The sequence below is a fragment of the Alligator mississippiensis genome, chromosome 4 (genome assembly GCF_030867095.1).
Source record: "Alligator mississippiensis isolate rAllMis1 chromosome 4, rAllMis1, whole genome shotgun sequence".
Classification (NCBI taxonomy): Eukaryota; Metazoa; Chordata; order Crocodylia; family Alligatoridae; genus Alligator; species Alligator mississippiensis.
Genome location: NC_081827.1, coordinates 136,114,110 through 136,124,930, shown reverse-complemented (window position 1 = coordinate 136,124,930; position 10,821 = coordinate 136,114,110).

The window sequence follows — 10,821 nt, the reverse complement described above, 5'->3', positions numbered from 1 at the left end:
ATTCAGTTCATCAGTACCTCCACTCTGATAAACAGAATGATATATAATAGTAGGACAGCACTGGTGTTATTTAAATAAAAGAATCCTGTATTTATTTCACTGAAGGGTTATGACATCTTTTAAGATTTTCTGTTACAGTTACATGTAGGTAACAACATTGGATGAAGTGAGCTTAGGCTCATCAAAGTTTCTGCATCTCTGATTTTGTTAGTCTAGGACACATCTCTACCCTGCCTTCTATATAGTTAAAAGTTTCACTTCAGCTCAGGGTTATGGCATATTTATATTTTTCACAGAATCAAATATCTTCTCACTTCTTTAGACCCTGGGATAAGCACTCCTACACCTTTATCCTATCTATTGCAAGGTCTGTGACCTTAAAGATTCATGCCTATTTGTAACTTCTTGAAACCTTAGAAATCAACTGCACTTAACAATTGTTAGTGCACATTCATTGTCAGCTTTCTATCCTGTCTTGCAACATAAATTTTCTCAACCCCCTCCAGTTACTAGTGTCATCCTCACATGTCAGCAAGGGCATAGGCTCATAAACCAGTAAACCATGAGAGGTAAGCCTTAAGACATAAACTTGGAGCAAATCTTATTGTGACAGCTGTGCATAAATAAGCAGGCAGTGTTTAGTTCCTGCAAATGAGATCATGCACATGAAGTGGGGCTTGCCAGGAGGAGAAAAAAAACGGGGTGTTAGTATCTGAGTGTCTTCTGCAGTCTGACTTCTTCAGTACAATGTGGGATACTTGGTGCAAAGTATAGTGGAATATTTGGAGATGAGTTCAAATTCCATGAGTGTACCATGAAAAAAAAATCCTAGGAGTCATCAGACAACTTCTTTCCAGGAGGGAAATGGTTCCATTTTTAAACTATAAAAGAAACTGTATATCCCTTCCCAAGCTCCTTACTCTGCCACATGCCAAATGACCAGATCATGGGTACATATCTGGCTTCCTGCTTCTAAGTACCAGCTTTGCTAAAAGTCTTTACCTGCATAAATGAACAGCTACAAACCTTGCTCCAGCAAGAGCAACAGCAAATGCTGAGATGGACAGTTCTGTTAAACAATATATAACAGACCTTTGTGGACTGCTCTCACAGGATGGCAATGGCTCAAGAGAAGGGAAGGCTATCTAAGCAGTGAATGAGGTGAGGTGGCTTTGCAATCATCTTCAGTCCATGGGCCACTGACTCTGGACTTGCAGGGGAAAAGCATAGACGGCAGGAGAGGATTGTGCTGCAGACATGAGGACAACCAGTAGAAGTGGGAGAACGTCAGGATGAAGAAGATCACTTTTTTGGAAATTAACATGGAGATAGCTCCCAAGCTCAGAAGGAAGGTGAGAAACACAAGATGGTCCCAAGGGCAGTGAGTGGCTTGATAGTGCCTGACTACGGCTGCTTCATTGCAAACCAGTATAGCTTTGAGGTGCTCAGTACCATATGAAGAGTGCTGTCTCCACATGACATAAGCCTTGCTAATCCTCAGGAGTCTCATCTGGTAGCTTCAGATGTAGGGGATTGATTCCCTAATTTCATTGGAGCTACATCTGGAGCACATACTCCCATTCTTTACTCCCTCTACCCCAGTGTTCATAAGCAGGAAGGCACTTTTTCCATCATGCCACAGGACCTAGTCAATCATCATGGGCCATTCATTCATATGATCTGGTGGTCTGGGAAAGTGCCTAAACACAAGATTTTTTTCAGCAACTCCATTTTGGTTTCCTTGGATGATAAAAGAGAGGTTTTAACACATGGAAATCAACGGTGTGCCTTGGCTTCTGTGCTCATCTGTTGCTGGGCTATCTATGTGTTTTTGAAACAGTGATAGGGGGCTCATTGTTAGTGCTTCCAGTTTTTTTCCTTTGCAGATGTGATCCAGGTCACTGGGCTGTAAAAGCTTCTATGTAGTGACTAGAGACTATCCAGGCTACTGCTGTCATAAGACATTGAATTGTGCATGGAATGGGGGAGGGGAAGGGAAGGAGAGGAACATCACAGGCAAATCTAAAAGAAGGGTGCGATTGGTAATGGTTCATCTTTGGTGCTTACAGTAGAAATGCTCTTTTACCTGTACTAGGTGCATTTCTATAATAGGTAGCTATGTCATGAAACCCTTTCAAGCTTGGCAAACCCAGAAGCAGGGGAAGGGAGGGGAGTGACATGTACCAATGTATGTGTGAACCTGCGAGCGCTGAATGCTGTCTAAGATGAAACTAATAAAGAATTACCAGAGATCAAGTAAGAGCCAAAAGCAATGTAATAGTTTACGTCAGGGGTGTCCAATACAAATGAATTAGTGGGCTGGATCTGGACTGTGGAACTTCTTACAAGGCCAGGTGACCCATTTTCTGATCCAGCTTGTGGAGCTCCCTGCTGCTGCTGGAGTCACTGTGTTGGCATGAGTAGCCATAGGGTTAACACTGCTCCTGCTCAGCTCCTATTGTCATGGCTTTTGGAGCTACTAAACAGGCACGGCCAGCATCTCTGGGCCAGGATTTAACTGCTCGTGGATTGCATACTGCTGCCATTCAGCCAATGATTTCTTGATTCTGCAAAAAACCCCTGAAAAGTTTCATTTTGAGTTTAAATGACTTCTTCAGTGCCATGGGGATATTTTTCAAGAACACCATTTGGTTTTTAGGTTTGTACAGTTGGTTAAAAAAACTATTGCGCATTTAATTAATTTGTTGCAATATATTTCTACAGTTAAGTGGTTAAATATGTACATACAAAAATTTAGAACTCTGGGTTCCAAAATGATACCTTTTAGTAGACCCATTTTTTAGGAAAATGGCAAGGAAATTGTCTTTTTCTGCAAGCTTTCAGGATCAAAGTCCCTTTGTCAGGGTCTGGGAAAAGTGTAGATGGTACAAGATGGTAAAAAGTCCCCATAGGTAGGAAATAAACATTTTTGCACAGAGGGAGCTGAAGATGGAAGGCTGTCCCTCTAGGTCCATGAGAATGTCTTTGTGAGCTGTGTTGAGTAGCTCTTTGATAAATATGTATAATCACTTTTTAGTATTTTTTTAGGATGACAGAACAATCCAGTGCATGAAGTGAGCATGTGGAATACCCTTTAAGTATATTCATAGTTTCATAGATTCTAGGGTCAGAAGGGACCTCAGTGGGCCATCTAGTCTGACTCCCTGCCCCTGGCAGGCAAGAAAAGGGTCACTAAACCTGGGATCATGTGATCCCAGCCAGGTGCCTGTCCAGTCTCCTCTTGAAGACCCCCAGGGATGGGGCGAGCACCAGCTCCCTTGGAAGCCCATTCCAGATCCTGCCAACCCTGACTGTGAAGAACTTTTTCCTAATGTCCAGTCTAAACCTTCTCTCCTACTCTCTTATGACCATTGTTCCTTGTTGTTCCAGGGGGTGCCCTGGTAAACAGATCATCGTCTACTTTGTGTTGCTCTCCCCTTATGAATTTGTACGCCGCCACAAGGTCCCCTCTCAGCCTTCTCTTGGAGAGGTTGAAGAGGTTAAGGTCCCTTAGCCTTTTCTCATAGGGTCTTCCCTGCAGGCCTCCAATCAGATGAGTGGCTCTTCTTTGCATCCTCTCCAGGTTGTCCACATCCTGCTTGAACTGTGGCGTCCAGAACTGGACACAGTACACCAGATGTGGCCTGGTCAGTGCCGCATAGAGGGAGAATCACCTCCGTGGACCTGTTTGTGAAACACCTATGGATGCACAACAAGGTGCGATTGGCTCTGCCAACCACTTCATCACATTGACTACTCATGGTCATCCTGGAGTGAACAGTGACTCCAAGATCTCTTTCTGCCTCAGTGGTGCTGAGAAGGTTCCCCTCCCCCAGCTTATAGGTATGATGGCAGTTTTTCCTCCCTAGATGTGGCACCTTGCACTTGTCCTTATTGAATTGCATCCTGTTGCTCTTTGCCCACTTCTCCAACCTGTCAAGGTCAACCTGGATCTGGTTCCTCCTCTCCAGGGTATTAGCTTCACCCCATATTTTTGTGTCATCCGTGAATTTGAACAGGGTGCTTCCCACCTGCTTGTCCAGATCACTGATGAAGATATTGAACAGCACTGGCCCCAGAACTGAGCCCTGAGGGACTCCACTGCACCCATCTTTCCAGGTTGACACTGACCTATCCACTACCACTCTCTGAGTGCAACCCCTGAGCCAGTTTGCTACCCATTTTACTGTATAATCATCCAAGGCGAATCTTCTCACTTTATTAATAAGGCTGATATGGTGTCAAAGGCCTTCTTGAAGTCCAGATAGATAACATCCACCTCGACTCCTGCATCTAAATATTTGGTAGCCTTGTCATAAAAAAGGAACTAGGTTAGTCAGGCAGGACCTGACTAAACCCTAAGGCTAAATCCATGTTGGTTACCCCTCCGCATCACATTAGCCAGTGGGCTCCCACAGATGTGTTCCTTGATAATTTTTTCAAAGATTTTACCTGGGATAGAGGTAAGGCTGACTAGCCTATAGTTCCCCAGATCCTCCTTCCTCCCTTGGGATGACATTGGCCCTCTTCCAATCCTCCAGGACCTGACCTGAGCACTGTGAGTGCTCATTTATCCTTGCTAGTGGTTCAGCTATGACACTTGCTAATTCCTTCATTACCTGTGGGTGGAGTCCCTCTGGTCCCGGTGATTTGAACATGTCCAGTCCCTCCAAGTGTCCTTTTACCGTGTTGGCACTGACCATTGCTCAGCTGATGTTCCCCTTGTGGTGTCCATGATGTATATTGAGTGTTCATCTAGATTCCTATTTAAGAAGACGGAGGCAAAAAACTCACTGAAGAGCTCTGCCTTGTCCCTGCTATCCGTCACTAAACCCCCCTGCCTGTCCTGTAGGGATCCTATGCTACCCTGAGCCCTCTTTTTGCTCCTAAAGTACCTGAAGGACTTTTTATTCTCATTAATCCCTGCCGCTAGCCTGAGTTCTAAAGCTGCCTTGGTCGTCCTGACTGACTCCCCACAGGTGCAGGCCAAGGAAGCGTACTCCTTCTTGCTGGCTAACCCCTGCTTCCATTTTCTGTATGCTACTTTTTTTGCCCTTAAGGTATCCTGGATGACCCTGGTTAGCCAAAGGGGCTTCCTGGCCCCTTTGCCCCCTTTCATCTGCCATGGGATTGTCTCAGTCTGAGCCCAAAGAATGGTATCCTTGAGGAATGACCACCCCCCCTGGACCCTCAAAGCATCTAGGCTCTTGGTTCCTAGTACCCTGCTAACCAATCCCCTGAGCCTATTGAAGTCAGCATTTTTAAAGTTTAGCACCTGTGTCCTGCTAGGTATAGTCCCCGCCCTTCTCTGGATAGTGAATTTTATCATTTGATGATCGCTGTCCCTTAAATTGCCTTAAATCTGCAGGTCCCCCACCAGGTCATCCCCTGTGGCCTACACCAAGTCAAGCAAGGCATTACCCCTGGTGGGACTCCTTACCTCCTGTGTTAGGTGGAGGTGCTGAATACAGGTTAAGAAACTGCTTGAGTATGCAAGCCAGGTGATGCACACAGGTAGTACCCAGGTAAGTGACAGGGGCCAGGGCAGGCTTAGGAACAAGGGGTGGCATGGGCACCTACAGGAGGCCTCAAATGCCTCTACACAAATGCTTGAAGCAAGGGAATAAGCAAGAGGAACTCGCCCTCCTGCTAGCTAGCAAAAACCCAGACCTAGTGGGGCTCATAGAAACCTGGTGGGATTCTACCCACGACTGGGCAGTGGACATTGAGGGATACAGACTGTACAGGTGAGACAGAGCAGGGAAAAAAAGGGCGGCGGGTGTAGCGCTATACATCAAAGAGCAATACATGTCCTCAATGATCAGGATGGGATCAGAGGAGGGGCAAAATGATGCGCTCTGGGTAAGAATGCAAGGGGGCATGGGGAAAGAGACTTGATAGTGGGCATCTACTATAGACCACCTCACCAGGGGGACGAGCTGGACCTGGAATTTTCAGGTGAGCTCACGGAGGCTGTAAGGACAAGGGATGTGGTTGTTATGGGTTACCTAAACTACCCTGACATCTGCTGGGAGGAGCAGTCAGCCAGGTCCAACCGCTCATGTAGGTTCCTAGTCAGGATACAGGACCTCCACCTAACTAAGGAGGTGCATAGTCTCACCAGGGGAAATGCCTTGCTGGACTTGGTCCTCACCACAGGCGACGACCTGGTGAAGGGTCTGTGGGTACTTGACCACCTGGGCGATAGTGATCATCGTCTGCTGGAATTTACTATTCGGCGCAGGGTGGTGAAAGAAAGCAGCAAGGCAGAGGTCCTCGACTTTAGGAGGACCGACTTCTGCAAGCTAAGAAGGTTAGTAGGAGTGGCATTGGGGTCTTAGAGCTTCAATGAGATGGCAGTCCAAGACAGGTGGCTGTTCCTTAAGAAGATGATCCTCTGAGCTTAAAGGGAGTCAATCCCAATGCGCACCAAGGCGGGCAGGAGTGCTAAGAAGCCCCCATGGCTCGGCAAAGACATCCAGAGATGCCTGAGGGCAAAAAGGAGGCATACAAACAGTGGAAGCAAGGGGCTATCACCAAGGAGGATTACACCTCCGTTACTTGGGACTGCAGGGAGGCTGTTAGGAAGGCCAAGGCAGAGATGGAGCTAGGTCTAGCATCCAGAATTAAGGATAAAAAAGCCCTTTTTTAAATACATAGGAAGTAAGAAGAAGGCACTTGGTAACGTGGAGACCCTACAGGACAGGCTTGGCAATCTGGTGACTGCAGCAAATGAAAAAGCTGACCTCTTTAACAAATTCTTTGCCTCCATATTCCTGAACAGGGACCGGGACATCTCCCTCACTAGAATTGCGGACGGACCCAGGGGAGGCACCGGCATGCCTAGGGTCAGGGACAACCTAGTTAGGGAACTTTTGGAGGGGCTGGACATGTTTAAGTCAGTAGGTCCAGATACTCTTCATCCGAGGTTGCTGAGGGAATTGGTGGGGGTCATCGCAGGGCCCCTGGCATGGCTTTATGAGTGCTCATGGGGCACTGGCCAGGTACCAGAGGATTGGAAAAGGGCCAATGTGGTCCACATTTACAAGAAGGGGAGAAAAGAGGACCCCATCAATTATAGGCCAGTCAGTCTTACCTTGGTCCTTTGGAAGACCTTTGAGAAAACTATCAAGGAGCACATCTGCAAGGGCCCAGCAGGGGAGGTAATGCTCAGGAGCAACCACCTTGGGTTCATTGAGGGCAGGTGCTGCCTGACTAACCTGGGTTCTTTCTTTGATCAGGTCACAAAGTCCCTGGATGAAGGTGTCAGGGTGGATGTCATCTTCCTGAACTTTAAGAAGGCCTTGGACATGGTTTTCCACCACATTCTCTGAAACAAACTTGGTGACTGCAGTATTGATGCCTACACAGTCAGATGGGTGGTAAATTGCCTAGATGGTCACACCCAGAGTGGTAGTGGATGGGTAGGTTTTGACCTGGAGAGATGTGGGTATAGCAAAACCCCCAATTTTTCTTTTTTAATATATATATATATATATATATATATATACACACACACACACAAATATATATATATATTTCTTTTTTAATACATATATATATATATATATATATATATATATATATATATATGATAGATATGCATTCCCTTCCCTTCCCCAATTATTTCTGGCTTTTCTTTTTCTCCCCCTCTATTCCTTATAGACAAGCATAAGCAAGCTCAGACTTAGGATAAGCTTTAACATTTTTATTTTGGTTTTGGTTATCCACTGTTTTATATTGTATTATATACAATATATTTGGTTTGTACTGGTTCTTATTGTTGAATATTTTATTATTATAATTTTTGTATTGATTTTTATTGTTTTGTACGGTTTAGGCCTGTGTTTGTAAATGAACCAAAGTCATGTCAAGTTTCCATTTTATATGTTAAGCCTCCATCTTGTGTCCTCTGCCTGGGCATCCCATGTTGCAACTGTATGAGTCATGTACCCTCCCATGTAAATTGGTTCCTGGATGAATGAGAATGATTGGGAATGATTGAAATACAATGGTAGCAGGCCTCTACTGAATGGCCTGTAATGACTAGGACATCACCTCGCATTGATTCACCCAGGAACCATGGACCTTACCCAGGAACAGAGACAAGAGCCCAGCATCTGAAAGACAAAAGACCCTGCAGAGCCAGCAACTCTACTATTGTACCCCACCATTACAGACACCTGAAACTGTACTTCCCTGCATGGAGCACACATGCTCAGTGTGCCAGGGGCTGACTCTTGCCTGGGCATACCTCCTGTCACTAGGGTCACACAAGGTTGTCATATTGAATGTAATATTTGAATGCTTGTAATAGTTGCCCATTAACCAGTTTAGAAAAAGACAAGATTCATCTTCTTATCTAGGCCATTGTTTTGGTCTACATGCGGAAGGTCCTGACTTTGCTCAAAGTCTTAATTCTTGAATTTTATCTTTAGAGGCCTTTAACAAAGTTAACTGAAAAACGACCCTTAAGCAGACATCCCACATTCCGAGAAATCAAGCCCTAGGGCCTTTGAAAAAATTGGAAAGAAAGGAAATTCCCCAAAGTAATTAAATGGTCAAGAAAAGAAACTGAACCCAGCAGAAATCTGTTAAGAAAGATCCGAGCCCAAATTTGGGAGTAGTGACAGGTTTGGGTAGGAGGGGCCTAAGACGGCAACTCACTCAATAAAAACTGTAACCTACTGTCCCAATTTGGAGGTAAGCTCACTTGCAGAACAACGAAGGAAGAATTGCAAGTGTAGGCCAGATCAGACTGATCACCTGAACCACCCTCTCCGTGAACACAAATCTCTTAGTTCACGCTGAAGCTGCGGAGCGCCCGAAAGGGACTGAAGGAAGGGGACTTAATCCTATCAGTATTGAGGCCAGCCCACTGAATTGTATTGTTGAGGCAAGCTCATTGAACCGTACTACTGAGGCCAACCCATTAAATTGTACTACTGAGGAATGAAAGCATATCTAGGTGTTTGGCTTCTCAGAATTCTAGGATTGTAAGTATATTATAAAAAAATAATAGTATTGATTCAAATCTAACTTTTAGTTGTAATTGTTTGGGAAGGAAGTGCATTTGGAGCATTGTTTCTGATCTATGTAGTTATTGTGTTCTTAATGTTTGTGGTATTTCTTAAGGCTAAGCAGTGTTATATGCGTAGCAAATAATTTAAAAATAAAATTGTGTTGTATGAATTAAGTGTGCAATCATTGTGAAATCGTGCAAGTAGCTAAAAATTTCCCCAGCCAGTGCATCAAACGAATCAGTAAGTTGTGTGGGATTTTCTCTATTCCATAACCCACTAGAGACAAAGGTCTGCCCCTATAAAAAGAGGCATTGAAGACAGACCCAGTGGGATGCCCTCTCCATCTGGACCAGCACCATGCCACACCACCTATCTACCCAGAGGCCTTGCCGGCGACCCCCCTCTGGACAACACCTACTGGACAAGGACCCCTTTCCAACCTGGATAGGTAGCTATCACCCCCCACCCCATCTTCAACCAAGGACTTGGACTCTGCTTCTCTTCCTTGTCAGAACTGATTAGTTGAGTGCCTCGGTACAGTGGAACTTTCTAGCACAAGGCATGGTGAGACAGGGGAATTCTCGGCACGGTGGAGAGCCCTGGCATGGAAAAGTTCCTGCCGCTCATATGCAAATGCGCATACTCTAATTGGCCGGTTTACGTGGCGGCTGGCAATTGGCTCGCTAGCTGTATAAAGGGTTGGAGTCGTTTCCACCCAGGTTGGAGAACTCCGTGCTCATCTCGGAGTGGAACCTGACGGTCTGATCACCTGCTACGACTCCCCGTCGCCGACCCCCCCCGACGTACCCCCGTGTCCTGCATGCTCGAGTTCAGACCCGGTTTAAAGTTATCTCGTCTTATAAGAGCTCCTCGGTTTGATTGTAACAGAAGTTGAAGTTTGAAGTTAACTTTCTTCCTACGCTGTACATCTCGACAGTGTAAGTAAAACCTTCTTTGTTTGAACCAGTACGCGTTTGTGCCTAATTCTACTCCAGCGGTCGCAAGTACCCATCTGTACGTGCCGGGTTTGTGGCTACAACCCAGCTGACCCTTTCCCGGATCCCAAGCTCGGTCATCCACATTCCTCACTTGGGCTCCAGCCCTTCCACTGAGTCTCTTTCTCTTGCTGCCATTGTGAATGCTTGTGTGTGTGTGTGAACCAATAACTTCATTGGGTTGTGTAGTGTGTTGTCTGTGTAATAAAACTGTTATCTGAACCCCTAAGTTGGGTTTTGCTTTACTGTGGTTTGGCCCTGCTCCAATCTCTGCTCCTCACCCCTCTTAACTTCTGTCTCATTTCTCCCTCTCCTGCTTCTGGCTCACTGCTGCCTTTCAGTCTCTCCTTCTGCTTTTCCTGTGATTTTCTGCTCTCCCCCTGCTCCTACTACCTTTTCCCTGTGACTTTCTGCTGCCTTTTTCTGCTTTCCTGCTGCCCTGACACCTTTCAGTCTCTCCTGCCACTTTTCCTGTAATTTTCTGCTATCTCTCTGTTTTCAGGCTTCCCCTGCACCTTCTGTAGTCACCTCCCCCTCCCCCCGCAGCTTCCCAGCTCCTTGTGGCTGTCCTGCAGTTTTCTCCAGCAGCTGGAGCCTTTCTCCAGCTCCCAGCACCTACTGTCGCTCCCTGCAACTTCTCTAGCTGCTGTGGAGCCATCCTCTGGCTCCCCACACCCAGAGCCCCTCTTTAACACCCACACTTTCCCTTAGTCCCATTTTCCCTCTCCCCACATACCTTTTCAGCTCCCCCGTAGCTCTGGCTCCAGTCCCAGCCTCTGTGCCGGCATCACTCCCCTGTTCTG